Source organism: Aythya fuligula, chromosome 11, assembly GCF_009819795.1.
Source record: "Aythya fuligula isolate bAytFul2 chromosome 11, bAytFul2.pri, whole genome shotgun sequence".
NCBI lineage: Eukaryota > Metazoa > Chordata > Aves > Anseriformes > Anatidae > Aythya > Aythya fuligula.
The window spans coordinates 1,946,303-1,959,393 of NC_045569.1; positions in this window are offsets into that span (position 1 = coordinate 1,946,303).

Consider the following 13,091-nt stretch of genomic DNA (forward strand, 5'->3'; position numbering starts at 1 on the left):
TTGTTGCCTTGCAGTCAACTCCCAGCTGGACACGCTGCCCTGGGGAGGAGATGGAGTCCTCAAGGAAACTGGAGAATTCAGGACGCTGCTTTGGCCACGAGCACTGTAAATGTAATTGGTATGAATGCTCCCAGCAGTAACACATCCTGCTTTGTCTGGACTCATTCCTGCCTTTAACATACACTGCAACTTTGTAGAAGAGTATTTTCTATGACAGGGTAAAGATCTCTATGCCTTTCCAAGCAATACTTAGTTGTGCTCTGTGTCTTCCCACAGCATTTTCTTCTTTCTTCTTCTCTGTTAAACTCCGAGGAGGCTCAAGTCAGAAGCCCCTTACAATGACACCTGCCGAGGGAATGTCACATAGCCACGTTCCTGTGTGAAGGTAGCCACTGAACAGCTCCAGAGATCTGAGTGGGTCGGAACAAAAGATGAAGAGTTAAAGGGATAATGGTGGCTTGCAGGAAAGCAACTTGAGGCATTGCTGCGGTTCCATACCATGCCTCTCTGACGGGGGTTACCGTCTGTACAGCAGTGTTGCTGGAAGCAAAAGGACACTGGCTCCTCCATCAGTAAGTCATAGCTTAGTGCTCCAGATGCTTGTTTTTCTGGGCCACTAGAAGGTGTGTCAGGGTGTGACCTGTTTTGTCTGTAAATTACAAATCAAAAATAGGAAGTGAGGAAGAGTTTAAGTGAAGGGAGTTGTGTCTTTTCGGGAGTACTTTGTTCTGACATTCCTGGTATATTTGAAGAATATTCTATGTTTCCACACTTCATCATAGACCAATTGTCCAAAGGGATTGTATATATCATTGTATGTTATCACTGACCTTACCAGAGGAGCTTACCTCCTAATGAGAACGTTCTCAAGTCCTTATGTTTTCCAAAGGACAACAAATTGTGCAACAGGATGGTAGCATTTAACAGTACATCAGAAAAGCACTATGTGCAAATACCTGACTTTCTTTCTGCATTGGCACATCTAATTAGTGATGGACTTGTTTGTTCAAGCATTGGTATGGTTTGTGAAGTCAGATATAAATAATTGAATAAGGTCCTTATAATTAGTTTCTTCCTCCTCTAAGAGTTTCAGCTGCAGAATCCCTTCTAGGGAGTCCTTCAGGACTGATTATTTCGGTGCCTGTGTCTTCCCTACCTCACTTTCTATCTAGGTCTCTTTAAGTGCCAGGCTGACTTTTTTCAGCTGCTTTTTTCCCACTCATTGCCTAGCCCTCATCCAGTAAAGTACTTGCTGCAATGAGTAACTAATTCTTGCTCACCACCCTTTGAGTGATTAGTCTTTGTAATTGTTGTGTCTGCGTATATGAAATACAGCATATCAGAGTGTGTGAAGGTCTCTGTCTGTGAAATGTCTGTCAGATATTGCCAGGAAAATAATCTTTTTGATGACTTCGCCCATCTGAAGACTGCCTGTACTGAGAAGATCTCTCAATGATTTACATCTCTGTTTCCAGTTGCTGAGAGCTCCTTAATTAAGACTCCGGTACTGGCCATAAAATGTGATTATTTTCCAGATGATCATAATAGCACTTCATGTGCTTTTACCCAGCACTCTCTGAAGTCTCATTAAGCCAGAGTAGAGCATGGGAATACTGTCTGGGGCATTTACACCACATGCAAGAATGCAGGAAGGAAACACCCTGAATATTACGGTAGTATGTCCAATACTGGCTTATGCTCTGAATTCATAAACATGAGTGTCAAAGTTGCAAGCAGATATTATGAACATCTAATTCTAGAGTGGAATGTAGTAAGTTGGTGTTTGAAGTTGTTGTTGGTTAGCTGAGACATTAAAACAGCGATAGGTCAGATGTTGAATGTCAGTGATTAGGCTGCATATATATGGAAGTTTGGGTGATGGTAGTTCCTGAAAGCAGTTTATTTTTACTGGATTTGCAACCAGAAATACTGAGCTGGTCATCCAGGGTCAGACACAGGCCAGGGCTGCAATGAGAGGAGCCAGAGCCAAGTATCCCTGAGATTCTCTGAGATAAGCTGCACCGGTTATATTGGATTTCCCATTTACTTATAATGCACGTGAATGCATTTTGATGCATTTAATTCATTCACATTTATTGTGAATTGTAAACGTGAACGAATTAAATGCATTGATACAGAAAGCAAATGTGTGATTTTTGTTAAGAAAATCAGTCGCTGTCACTATGCTAAAATGAAAAGCATCCTGCTTGTTTCTATCAGAAGTTGCAATGACATCGTGTTACCATGGAACTTCCAGTTTTATCTACTCACAAATGGATTTTTGGTGGGCAGGTAATCTAAATAAGGCCATGATAACATTACACTATAGCAATGTTGGACATAGGCACAAACACCCATGAATATATTGAGTAGATTTTTACGCTGAAATAATGGGCAAGCATAAGCAGTAACTATACAGTGGCAAAGAGTAATAAATAGGAAAAATAGGTTAATATGCTTGCTTGGAAAGGAACAGACAAGCAGTTCCATTGTTAGGATTCATATTTGAATTGCATCCTTCTTGTGAAATAGGAATGAGATTAAAGGAAACGTTTTGCTTGGTGGGTGGGATAAATTGAGGATTTCTGTGAAATCTTTCCGTAGTGTTTTCTATAGAGTTTAGATGCAGTGTGGTGGCAGAAGATGTGAGATAGTGAAACCTGAATTGCAATAGAGATCCGCTGATTTCTTTGCTTACATCAAACAATTGTTGCTTCCCTTAAATTTCAAATTTGGTGATATAAAGCATCTACACTGGTGTTTTGTCTTTAAACGTTCCTTTGAAAGGAAACAAAGGAAATCGGAGAATATTAGCAAAACACACTTGCTCACTCCTCGCAATCCAATGCAGAAAAGCTTGTGACTTTTTTGTTCCCTTTCCTGGCTGAAACACTCAATTACTTTTGGCTTTAGATTCCAAGCTCAGCCCAGAATCCATTTGTTACTGTGCACTGAAACTGCGTATGATACTAACTAGACATGGCAGCTCTTTTCTAAAATAGACTGTTCCAATCTGTCACTTTATTCTTTGGCACCAGGGATTTTTGTTTTCCTGAGATGAACTCTGCTCCTGGCCATGAACCTGATGGTGTGGAAGAACTGCAGAACAAACTGCGGCAATCAGCTAATTCACCTGAGCAGAGCTGCAAGACCTACCTCATCCTGTGCATGTTCTCATCCTCAGCAGCTGAATAAACATTTACAAAGCAGTGACTGAGCCAATAGGAGGAATTAAGTGAGAGCCCAAACACACTTTGCAAGCACCTGTGCTGTTCTCAGTCGTACAAATTTGCTGAAACTTGCCTCACATTATCCTTCCTGCTAAACAATTCTTTCAAGATGCTCTGAACCAATTCCCAAACTCCATGTCATCTGAATAGGTGAGTGAGCCTGGAAAGGTACCTTCAGGTTCTCAGGGCCATCATCTGCTTCCTGATGAGCATCCCTGGTAGGTTTGTTTCATGGAACTCATTAGCACTTAGCATTAAGGTTGACTTTCCTTGTAAAATTATACAAACTCATTGAGGTCTACCTGTCAGTTAAGCTTACTAGAGTTGCTGGGGTGCTCTTCTACATCAAAAATGCAGCTCAATCACTAACGGGGTGCTGTGAAGAGATGCCTTCGTTTATTATACATGTTGCAGTATCGCTCAGTTTCTTGCTTGTAGAAGAACATGTCTCCTAAAAAAGACAAAAGGCAAAGGAGAGGGAGCAGGAGCCAAAGGAGTCTATCTGCAGAGCAAAGTGATGAGTTGTCTGTACCCTACAAGCACAAAATGCAGAACTCACCTCAGTTCCAGAGCTGAAAGCAAAAGCTCAGAGACTTTGGGCATGTGTCAGGACTGGGATTGGCGTAGCCTTCTGAAGATGGATGCTTTGTAAAGCCATGTCTCTGCCACTCTGATTTTGTGTAAGAAAAAAAGTAGTTATTGTCATGATTTGGTCCCAAGTTTGTCTGGATCCTGAGGAGTTAGGAAGGTATTGTGGGACGGCTGTTAGAACCTTGTTGCCTCAGTCCTCTTCTGCAGTAGAATACAAGGTGATCTCTGCAAAGAGATCCCACTAGATTTTTTTTCTTCTCGGTATTAGTCATAATGATTAAACTCAGTAAGCTGATTGCCAGTATTTAATGCATGAATTCAGAAACAAGATGTACTGAATATATTAATTTCTTCAGTGTTATAAGTGACCTAGTTGCTATCTACTTTCATTAATTACCATTTTAATCGTCTTTCACATGAAGGAGGTTAACTTTTTTTCATTAAAAGTAGGATTTTTTACAATCACTATTTCTACTTACTCGTGACTGATTAGTATGAAATTTAACTTGAGTACAGAATATGCAAGAAAAAACTAAGTAGGGTATCACATACTGTTTTTCATGTTGAGGGAGATGTCTGTTAATGTAATCAATCCAAGGTAGCGCTTGGGGGAAAATAGATTAAGTCCAAGAAAAAAATAGGGAATACGTGCTAAAATTGTGATTCTTACCAAAAGATATGAATAGACATCAAGTGGTTCTGAGGATATAGTTTCTGTGAAGCTGCAGGGTTTTTCATGTATCAAGTGCACTTAGTCATCTCCGTGAGTATTTGTACAAATGGCTCAAACATCATGAGAACTCCTATAGTAAACAATTATATGCCTCCTAGGGCAAGAACGAGTGCCTTAAAATTAGTAGCAGAAGGATAATGTTCAGCAGTAGCTCTGAGATGCTGTCTCTGAATTAGATACTAAAATTGGATTCTTACTTCACAGCTCTGAATAGCAAAAAGATGGATTTAAAGAACTATTTTCAACTGGCAAAATAACTGCTTGAGTTCGGCAAATAATTCCTACTTGATAGAAAAGGTGTTATGAATTTCAGCTAGCTCAGTTATACTAAGATTCTTCGGCCCGTACTGGTTTACTGAAGTATTACAAATACAAATGTTTAATTGTCCTGTGAACTGGGATCACTGCTAATGTAGTCATAACTTCAGAGAAAAATAATGGCAATCACTGATGCTGGGTTGTGCAGTGACCTTTTATATCCATGGAGTTTGCAGCTATTGGAAGGTATTGGTTGGAAAGCCCTTTCAGTAGTGGACTCAGAAATATGTCCAGTACTGAATTAAATGCTTCTGTGCAGAAGTTAGTCAATTTAAGGAAAATGCTGTTTTCTCTTACTGGTTTTTGGATTCTTCATATAATGCACACTGTGCACATAATACAGAGGATGTCCTGTAGTGTTTCAGTAAGTGCTCTGAAACATCAGCTTTCAGCTTTTTCTTGATAAACTTGTGAAATGCTTTTCCTTTTTTTCTTGATTAAGAGGAGTGGATGTTTTGGTTTGGTATTTACATTAAATCTGAAACTGTAAATGAATCCCAGGTTCTTTCAGACAGATCTTTCTCCACAGCAGATCGGAGTTGTAGTTGAGTTGGCTGTGAAGTTGGTCCCCAGCGTGGGATTTCAGTGGGGAAAGCACCTGCCAACAAAGAAAGGGGTCTGTGCAAATAGAAATAATAGAACTGCCATTTTATTGTGAATCTCTTGGCAATGGTAGTCACATGTTTGCTCTGCATTTGTGCTCTGTATGGCACACAGGAGCCTCCTGTTCAAATGAGGCTGCTAAGCTCTATAAAACACAAATAGCTGTCACAAATGCACATGCAAGCTTTAGAGCTAGTTTTGTAGCTTTTAATTGACCAAAGTGATTATCTGTCTACAGTGAGAGCTCTACCTGAGCTGTTCCAGCACAGGGCTTAGACTCATCATCTTAAAAGCTTCTTTATGAATCATAACTCTGTGTCCTTGAATAATTTAGAATCTAACAGCATTGCAAATCTTAAGATTAACAGTCCAAACCTTGTAACGACAATGGTTGGTTTTGACGCACCTCTGAGGTAGGTACCATTACTCATCCTCACTTGGACTATAACCTTAGGTCCGCTGTGTAATGTTGTGCAGCTCTGTTCCTTCGTCACCGGTCCTTACCTAGCTCTGTGAACAGGGAGGCTTCTGGTGCTGCATGGTAAATCTGTCCCACAAAGAAATCAGTAGAATGTGTATTCAGAGCTCATGTTTCAAAGGTGGAGCCTATGTGGATCAGAGTAGGATACCCATTGAATTTATTTTTCCAGAAGTGATTGCACTAAAACTTGTTTGCAGTGGGTGGTGCCATGCCATATGGGTAAGTTGGTCACTTCTGACTGATCAGCAGTTCTCATAACAAATGTTTGTTTGCAAGGATTTCTGCTCGTCGTATGTTGTCAACATATACAAAATCAACTTTTAGTTTCACTGACAGTCCATGAAGCTTCATTTTAAGGTATCAGCTGTTACCTTTACCATATCCATGCTGGCCTTGTCTGTGTTCTGTCAGGCTCTCTGGTCCTGCTTAAAAGCTCAGATCTTCTAGAGTAGCAGGATTTCCTTAGAGTAACCTCTGTCTCCCTCCATCTTCCCTGTTTGTGGCTTTGTTCTGGGTGGCTGCACCTGGTTTGGGGGTGAGGCAGCTAGTGTTTTGGCTGGGCTATTACATCCAGCAGTGTAATAGCACCTTGCAGCTGGATGGCAGCTGCTGTTGACACTGAATTTCAGGAGACTTAATGCTGGTCTGTCACCACAAACTGTGTCAGTGTTTCCTACCTGTTCCTGTACCTTGTCTTCTAATAAAACCATGAACTCTTATTAGTCTGAAATACAACAAATCTCAGGTCTCTCTGAACTGGTTTAAAACAAAAAACATGATTCTTCTCCCAGTTCACATATGTAAATGGATGAGATCAAGACAACAAAGCCTGTTCTTTATTACAACTGGACTGGCCATTCTGAAAAATAAACATCTTGTCAGCGTCATCCTGGCAACAATACCTGTGAATAGGTTACTTGGACCTTGTTAACATCAAACCCCACAGTGTTTCAGGTCTGAAGTGAAGGACACATCTCATTGAAGAGAACGCTTCATGTTAGTCACGTTTTTCATCTGTACCTAGACTGGTTTTCCTCAAACTGGCATTCAGGAGAAGGTGATCTTCTGCGGTAAGAAAGAATGTGTCCTTGCTCCTCCCTGAGCCCAAGTCACTCCTCAGCTCTGCAATCTGCCCTCTGGGCTTCCTGCTGGGCCGGGCACTCACTGCCCGCAGTGATCGACAGGAGCAAGCTCAGCAGGAGCTCAGCCTTGGCAGAGCATCTTCTGGGAGGCAGAGTACACTGCACCTGAGCAGTGGGGTAGGGAGGGAAATCCAGGTGCTGATTTACATCCCTCAGCGCTCAGATTTCAAATGGGGAGCTTGGTACAAGCCAGAGCTTTTAGCTAAAGGCTTGGCTGTATCTGGAGGAGTCTTTTCTTTTGTGTTATCTGCATTAAGGGCAATCACCTCAGACTTTTAACCTTGAAGCTGAATTGTGAAGTCTTAAAAGCGACAGAGCTGTGGTTGTATGCCTCACCCTGAGCGACTGCTGGCCACCTGCCCACACGCTGCGCATCCTTTCTTACTGCGGCCATCCAGCAATCAGGGGAAGATGCTGCTCTCATTCTGCATCCTGTTACATGCCTTGGTATCCATTAGCAGCACCATTTATTGTAAAATCTATATTTTATGCGTAAGGCAGAGATCAGCCTAAAGGCTGCCCACTGCACACCATGCTGGTTTGATCTCAGCTGCTGTGGCGGGGCTGCCCAGGGTGCAGGAGCTGAGTCAGGCTGATCCTGCTGCTCCTGCTGCCTGTACCCATGGGGTGACGCCGGTGCTGCTGTCACCCCCACCCCGGCTGCGAGCGGGGCTTCAGTGACTCACTGCAGAGGTGTTCCTGATGAACTGCGCTGGGAGACATGTGTGGCTAGTAGATAAATCTTCACGGACAGGGAAATGCATGAGGCTCGGCAGGTTAGAGAAATGTGTAAGGATGCGTCACCCTAAAATTATTTTTAATTTGTGATGCTCTGTGTATTCCTCAGCTCTGGAAAAATCTTGATGCGTGTACAGCGAGGTTCATGCGCACAGCACAAATCTCTTCTGCCTCCTTGTGCTGCTTCTCTTTCCTGCTGGCTAACAATGAGCTGTGTGTCAGCCTGCAGCCTTGTTGTAAAGAGGCAGACCCGCCGTGCTGTCACTGCGTGGCAGCGGCCGTGCTCGTCTTCCTGTTTTGCAGTAATGTGGGGAACTGCATCGCATGGGGCTCCCTGCTGGGTGCCAGTGCCTCATGCAGAGCTTTCTCTTTCTTGCTGCCTGTAAAGTCTGCTAAAGAAATGTTATCACTTGCTTCTGCAATAAGTTGATGTTAATTAACAGGTGACTGTGGTGTTTCCAACAGCACACGAGCGTTCCCCCATTAAAACAGTGAGCTACTCCCTGTTTGGCGGCAGTGACAGGAAAGGATGAGCGGCCAGTCACTGCCTGCTGGGGCTTTCCTGCACAGTATAGGAACACCCTCTGTGCCCTGTGCAGCAGATGCGAGGATTTCCATGTACAGCTCAGCCTAGCAGTGGTGTTTATTTAAGGCTCTTAAAAGGAAGATGCTTCCTTTTAGGTCTGCTTTGGCACCACTAGCATGTGTGCCTGCAGTGCTGGGCACAGCCTGGGTGCTGCCAGGTACAGGTGCTGCTCAGCGGGGGAGCTGTTGGGTTCATCCCGGTTGTGTAGTACCTCCATCCCTTGGAGCCAGGCAGAAGTGTTGCTATTTGTACCCTTGGCAGTATCTAAATTCTTTTGGGGATTTGATTTCAGAGCAGCTTTGTTCAGGGGAGGAGATCCAAAGGGTCATCCAGAGGGCTGCGCAGCTTGGCGCTGGCTTACATACCCTGAGATGAATTCACTTGCTGAGGTCTCTGTTAAGCTCCAAGTGGAGCAAATGATTGGGCTCCCTGTGAACAGCCAGAAAACAACCTCGAGCACCAGTGCCAATGCATTTCAATATCTGACAGACCTTGTGTGCCAAGCTGCTCATGTGTCCAAGGGTAAACTCAATCACCTGCTGATATCCCCCCAACCCCTGCGGAGCTGACAGACCTTGTGCTTTTTACTTCTGCTACAGTGGCTGGGTTTTACTGTCACCATGTGGAAATACCTGCATGTATTCTACCTAATTCATTCCTGCCATTGTATCTCTTACTCCCCGGAAGAGCTTCAGCATCAGCTTTTTTTTTTGTTTTGTTTTTTGTTTTATTCCAAATGATGCAAGTATTTGGTTTGATTAGATCATAGGCTGGATACTGGCATGCAAGTTAAGAGCATCAGATACACAAGATGCCAGAGCAGGTGGCGCCGTAGTCCCTGCTATGGAAAAGATGAGACAAAAAAAGAATCAGTTTATAATGTAAAAATGCTGTTTCCAAACAGCAGAAGCTGATTAACTCACAGGCACAGCAGTGCCCTGTACCATCAGGGTGGCTGAGCATGCACATGACCTTTGGAATAGCTTGTCTGACACTGAGTGGCATAACTGGATGCTACAATGACTGTGCACATTAGTGGGAAAACAATACACTGAACTCTTTTCACAAGTCTGTTCCTGTTTTCCTTGGCACTCAGAACTCCTCCTTGGATGTTCCTGCAGTGATTCACCCTGACGCCAAGCCAGCAGGACAGCCCAGCGTGTCCTTCCCTGGCACAGCAGGTACCTCAGCTGCTGTCTCTGGGGGCTGCTCCAGTCCTCAGCGCTGGCCTTGTGCAAGTTTGAGTCCTGGCTGTCTTGGAAACAGTGCCTCTTCCATTGTACTGATGTTAAATGTAAATCCTTCTGACTTACTCATTTAACTATGCAGCCAGTTTGAAAGCTTCAGAAGTAAGGGAAAATCATATTTTTAAATTGAATTTTCTCATTAGTACAAAAATAGAATAGGAATAACTAGAAGATATTACAAACAGCTATCCAATTTTAATGAAAAATGTATACCAAAAGAAGCAAATGCCTTTTTACTAAAGTCATCACATATCTGTTTAAACCTCTGTCTCATTCTCCTCATAGAAATGATCTCAAACTCTGAATCTCTAACGCTGTGAAAGCGACGCTTGCTCCTGGCAGGTGGCATCGCTACTGTTGTCCCTGCTGCCTGGTTTGCTGCAGCTGCTGAGCGCTGTTGTCTGGCTGTGGGCCAAAACTGCCATTTCCCTCTGGCAGGCACGGTGCTGCTGCGCTCCACAAATGCATGGGAGACACTGCATAAAAGCCAGTTAAGGAGAGCTGCTTAAATGGGAGGTAACTAGGTCCAGCTCTGTAAGAGGTGCTCTTGACCTTATTACAGGCTTACAAACCTCCCTGCAGTGCGTTTAAGAGGATGCTGCAGTTGTTAGCCCGGATCAGCTAGCACATTTGCAGCATGAAGGTGGGGAGAACTTAACCAGGGCTTTGATCAGCGACCGTGCCACAGTTGGTCTGAACACCAGAATATAAAGGGGGTTCTGAGGGGCTGTTCTTTGTTGTCTAGGGGGCTTGACACACTTGATGACACTTTTCACTGGCAGCCTAAAAGCCTGCAGAAAAAACACAGGATGGGATGGAGCGACTGTGCCGCCTAGTGGGGCTGGACCCCGCGGGGGGCGGCCATGGGTAAGGCTTGGCAGCAGTGCCTGTGGGGTCTTCATCTTTCTGACCCCAAACGCAGAGGTGAGTGCCCTGCTGTAACGATGAGAGAACACACCTGGCTTCTCAGCAACCCAGTTAATGTGGATGACGAACACCAGCGTTGTTCTGCGGTGTGCCAGTGCTGCTGGAGCACAAACTACGCGGGAATGCCAACACCCCGCTTCACCAGGCATCTGTGCCTGGTCATCTCCATCACCTGAAAGCTTTTAATGCTGATTTAGACAGCTGATGAGTGTATAATATAACCTTTCTATGGGCAAATGACAGAATTAACACTAGATTATCAGGTTTGGGGAATTCCTTCTCTGTGTGTGCATATATATGTATGTATACACACACACAATGTTCACCAGCATAGCTTTGAGAGTCTAAATAAATTTTAGAGCTAGAAAATATACAGTTTGCATTACCAAATGTTACTTCCAGATTCTGTTCAGGATAGCAATGCATTTATTATTAGAAAAGATCAAGAGAAAAGCAATATATACCACCGCTTTAGCTGTAAACTTTGTCTTCTCCTCCCTTGCTCATTTACTGAGCCTACCTAACCTCAGGCTTGCTAAAGTCAGGCAGCTGTTACAGGAGACAAGCAGACCTTTGTTAAGGGAGGCCCCTCATGCTGCTTTTCTTTGGGCTCATCTGCTTTACTGGACAGGGAGAGACAAGCCTGGATATTGGAAGTACTTTGCCATGCCTGGGAACCAGCTGAACACAGTTCTGCTTTTACCCCTCCTTCTCTTCAAATAGGAAACCTCAGGTGCAGTTGACCATTCCTCTCTGCTCGGATATGGATGAATGCTTGCTATAGCTTAACCAGGGATCAGAGGGACAGATTCCTTGGCTGGTTTTATTATGCAAATACTAACATGTATTAAAATGGTTAAGAAGTGGGTATTCATTGGAGAGCTGTGTGTTTTAGTGGTCGCTGTCTGACATCCCTGACCTGGTGGTGTTATATGCGTTTCCTCCCCACAGCCTGCGTTTGGGTGGCAGCAGCATGACGCTGGGCGCAGAGCTCCTGGCTGCGCTTAGAGAAGTGCAAAGAAACAGATCAGAACTACTTGAATATGAGAAGACATAGTCAGCATGCACCTCGGTTTCTTGGAGGTTGTAATAAAACTTCCTACAGTGTCTGTGCAGCAAGGGACCTGCACGGCAGCAGCAGCAGGTGGATGGCCAGAGGTCAGCTGAGCTGGCTGCAGTCAGGCTGTCACTCCAGATCATGTTCATACAGACTGACCTTCCTTGTAGAAAATAAAGCACTTGGGCTTTGCACTGCTGTTGCTCAGGCTTGAGAGAGGAGTGAACAGATTGGAACACTGGAAGGATGAGGATATGCACTCAGATTGCAGAAATAATATCAATCTTGTTGTAAATAAGTTATTTTTCAGCTGTTTATACATGAAATTTTCATACTGAAAAGAAACAGAAAGAAAAGCTGACTCCAGAAATGTTCAGAGTGAGAAGGTGGAACAGAATATTTGTGTTCCCTGACATAGATTGCATTTGTGGCCAAAACTGCAAGGTACTACAGCACAACCCATGTAAAGAATGATGCAGGACCAAATCCAGTTTGTGAAGAACCCTTTTCTCTTTGCAAAAGCTATGATGCCTGTAGAAATAAAATCCTATCTTGGAGATGGGAACCGGAGTGTGTGACCTTATGAGTGACTCTGCAGCTGTATTCTCTGATTCTGTTATAATTGAAGAGCTGGGAATTTTCCTACATAGTTCCCATGAGCACTCCCTCTGATGTTAGGCCCTACAAATCCCTACAGAACCACATCCTGGGACACAGATGTGTATTTTCTCACTGAGATATTTCCTCATTTTCTTTGAGTCTCATCCCTTTTTTATTTTTATTTTTTTTTCTTGGCATGCAAGAGCAAAGTAGAAAGATACTGTGATATTTCAGAGTTAAAGCAATGACATAAATAAAGGTGGTCTTTGGGCAGGGAAGATGTTTTGTTTCTTTGTGCCTTTTGTTTAGTCAGCAGATGGGAGGAAATGTGAACCTGCTAGGAGGGAAGGGTTGAAAGCAAAAAATTGGCCTTTCTGAGAAGCCACAGATATGGAAATCGGAGGTGGGTGTTTACACTCAGTTACTATTGCCCAGCCAGGATGAGGTGCACACTTCTTTACTGCTTCTGTCCCTGCCCGTGGCAGGGCGGTGGAATTAGATGATCTTTAAGGTCCTTTCCAACCCAGACCATTCTCTGATCCTCTTGCAGCTGGGAGGTGATCTGTGCAGGGTTTGCAAGCAACCAAAGGTACAGTTGGCATTATTACAAGGGACGGTTTTTAAGAATAGAGAGAGGATAGCTGAAGAATGCAAGAAGGTGATGTATCTCTGTGAAGGATAACATGCTGGTATCCCACTGACTGCTGGAAATAGCTTCTGTTGATTGCTTTTGATTGTAAATGGCAATCACTGTAATGGCAATGCAGACTTAGTAAAAGCTTCTTGGCTGAGACGTTCACCTGTAACAGAGATTATTTGTGAAGACCTATTCAACAGT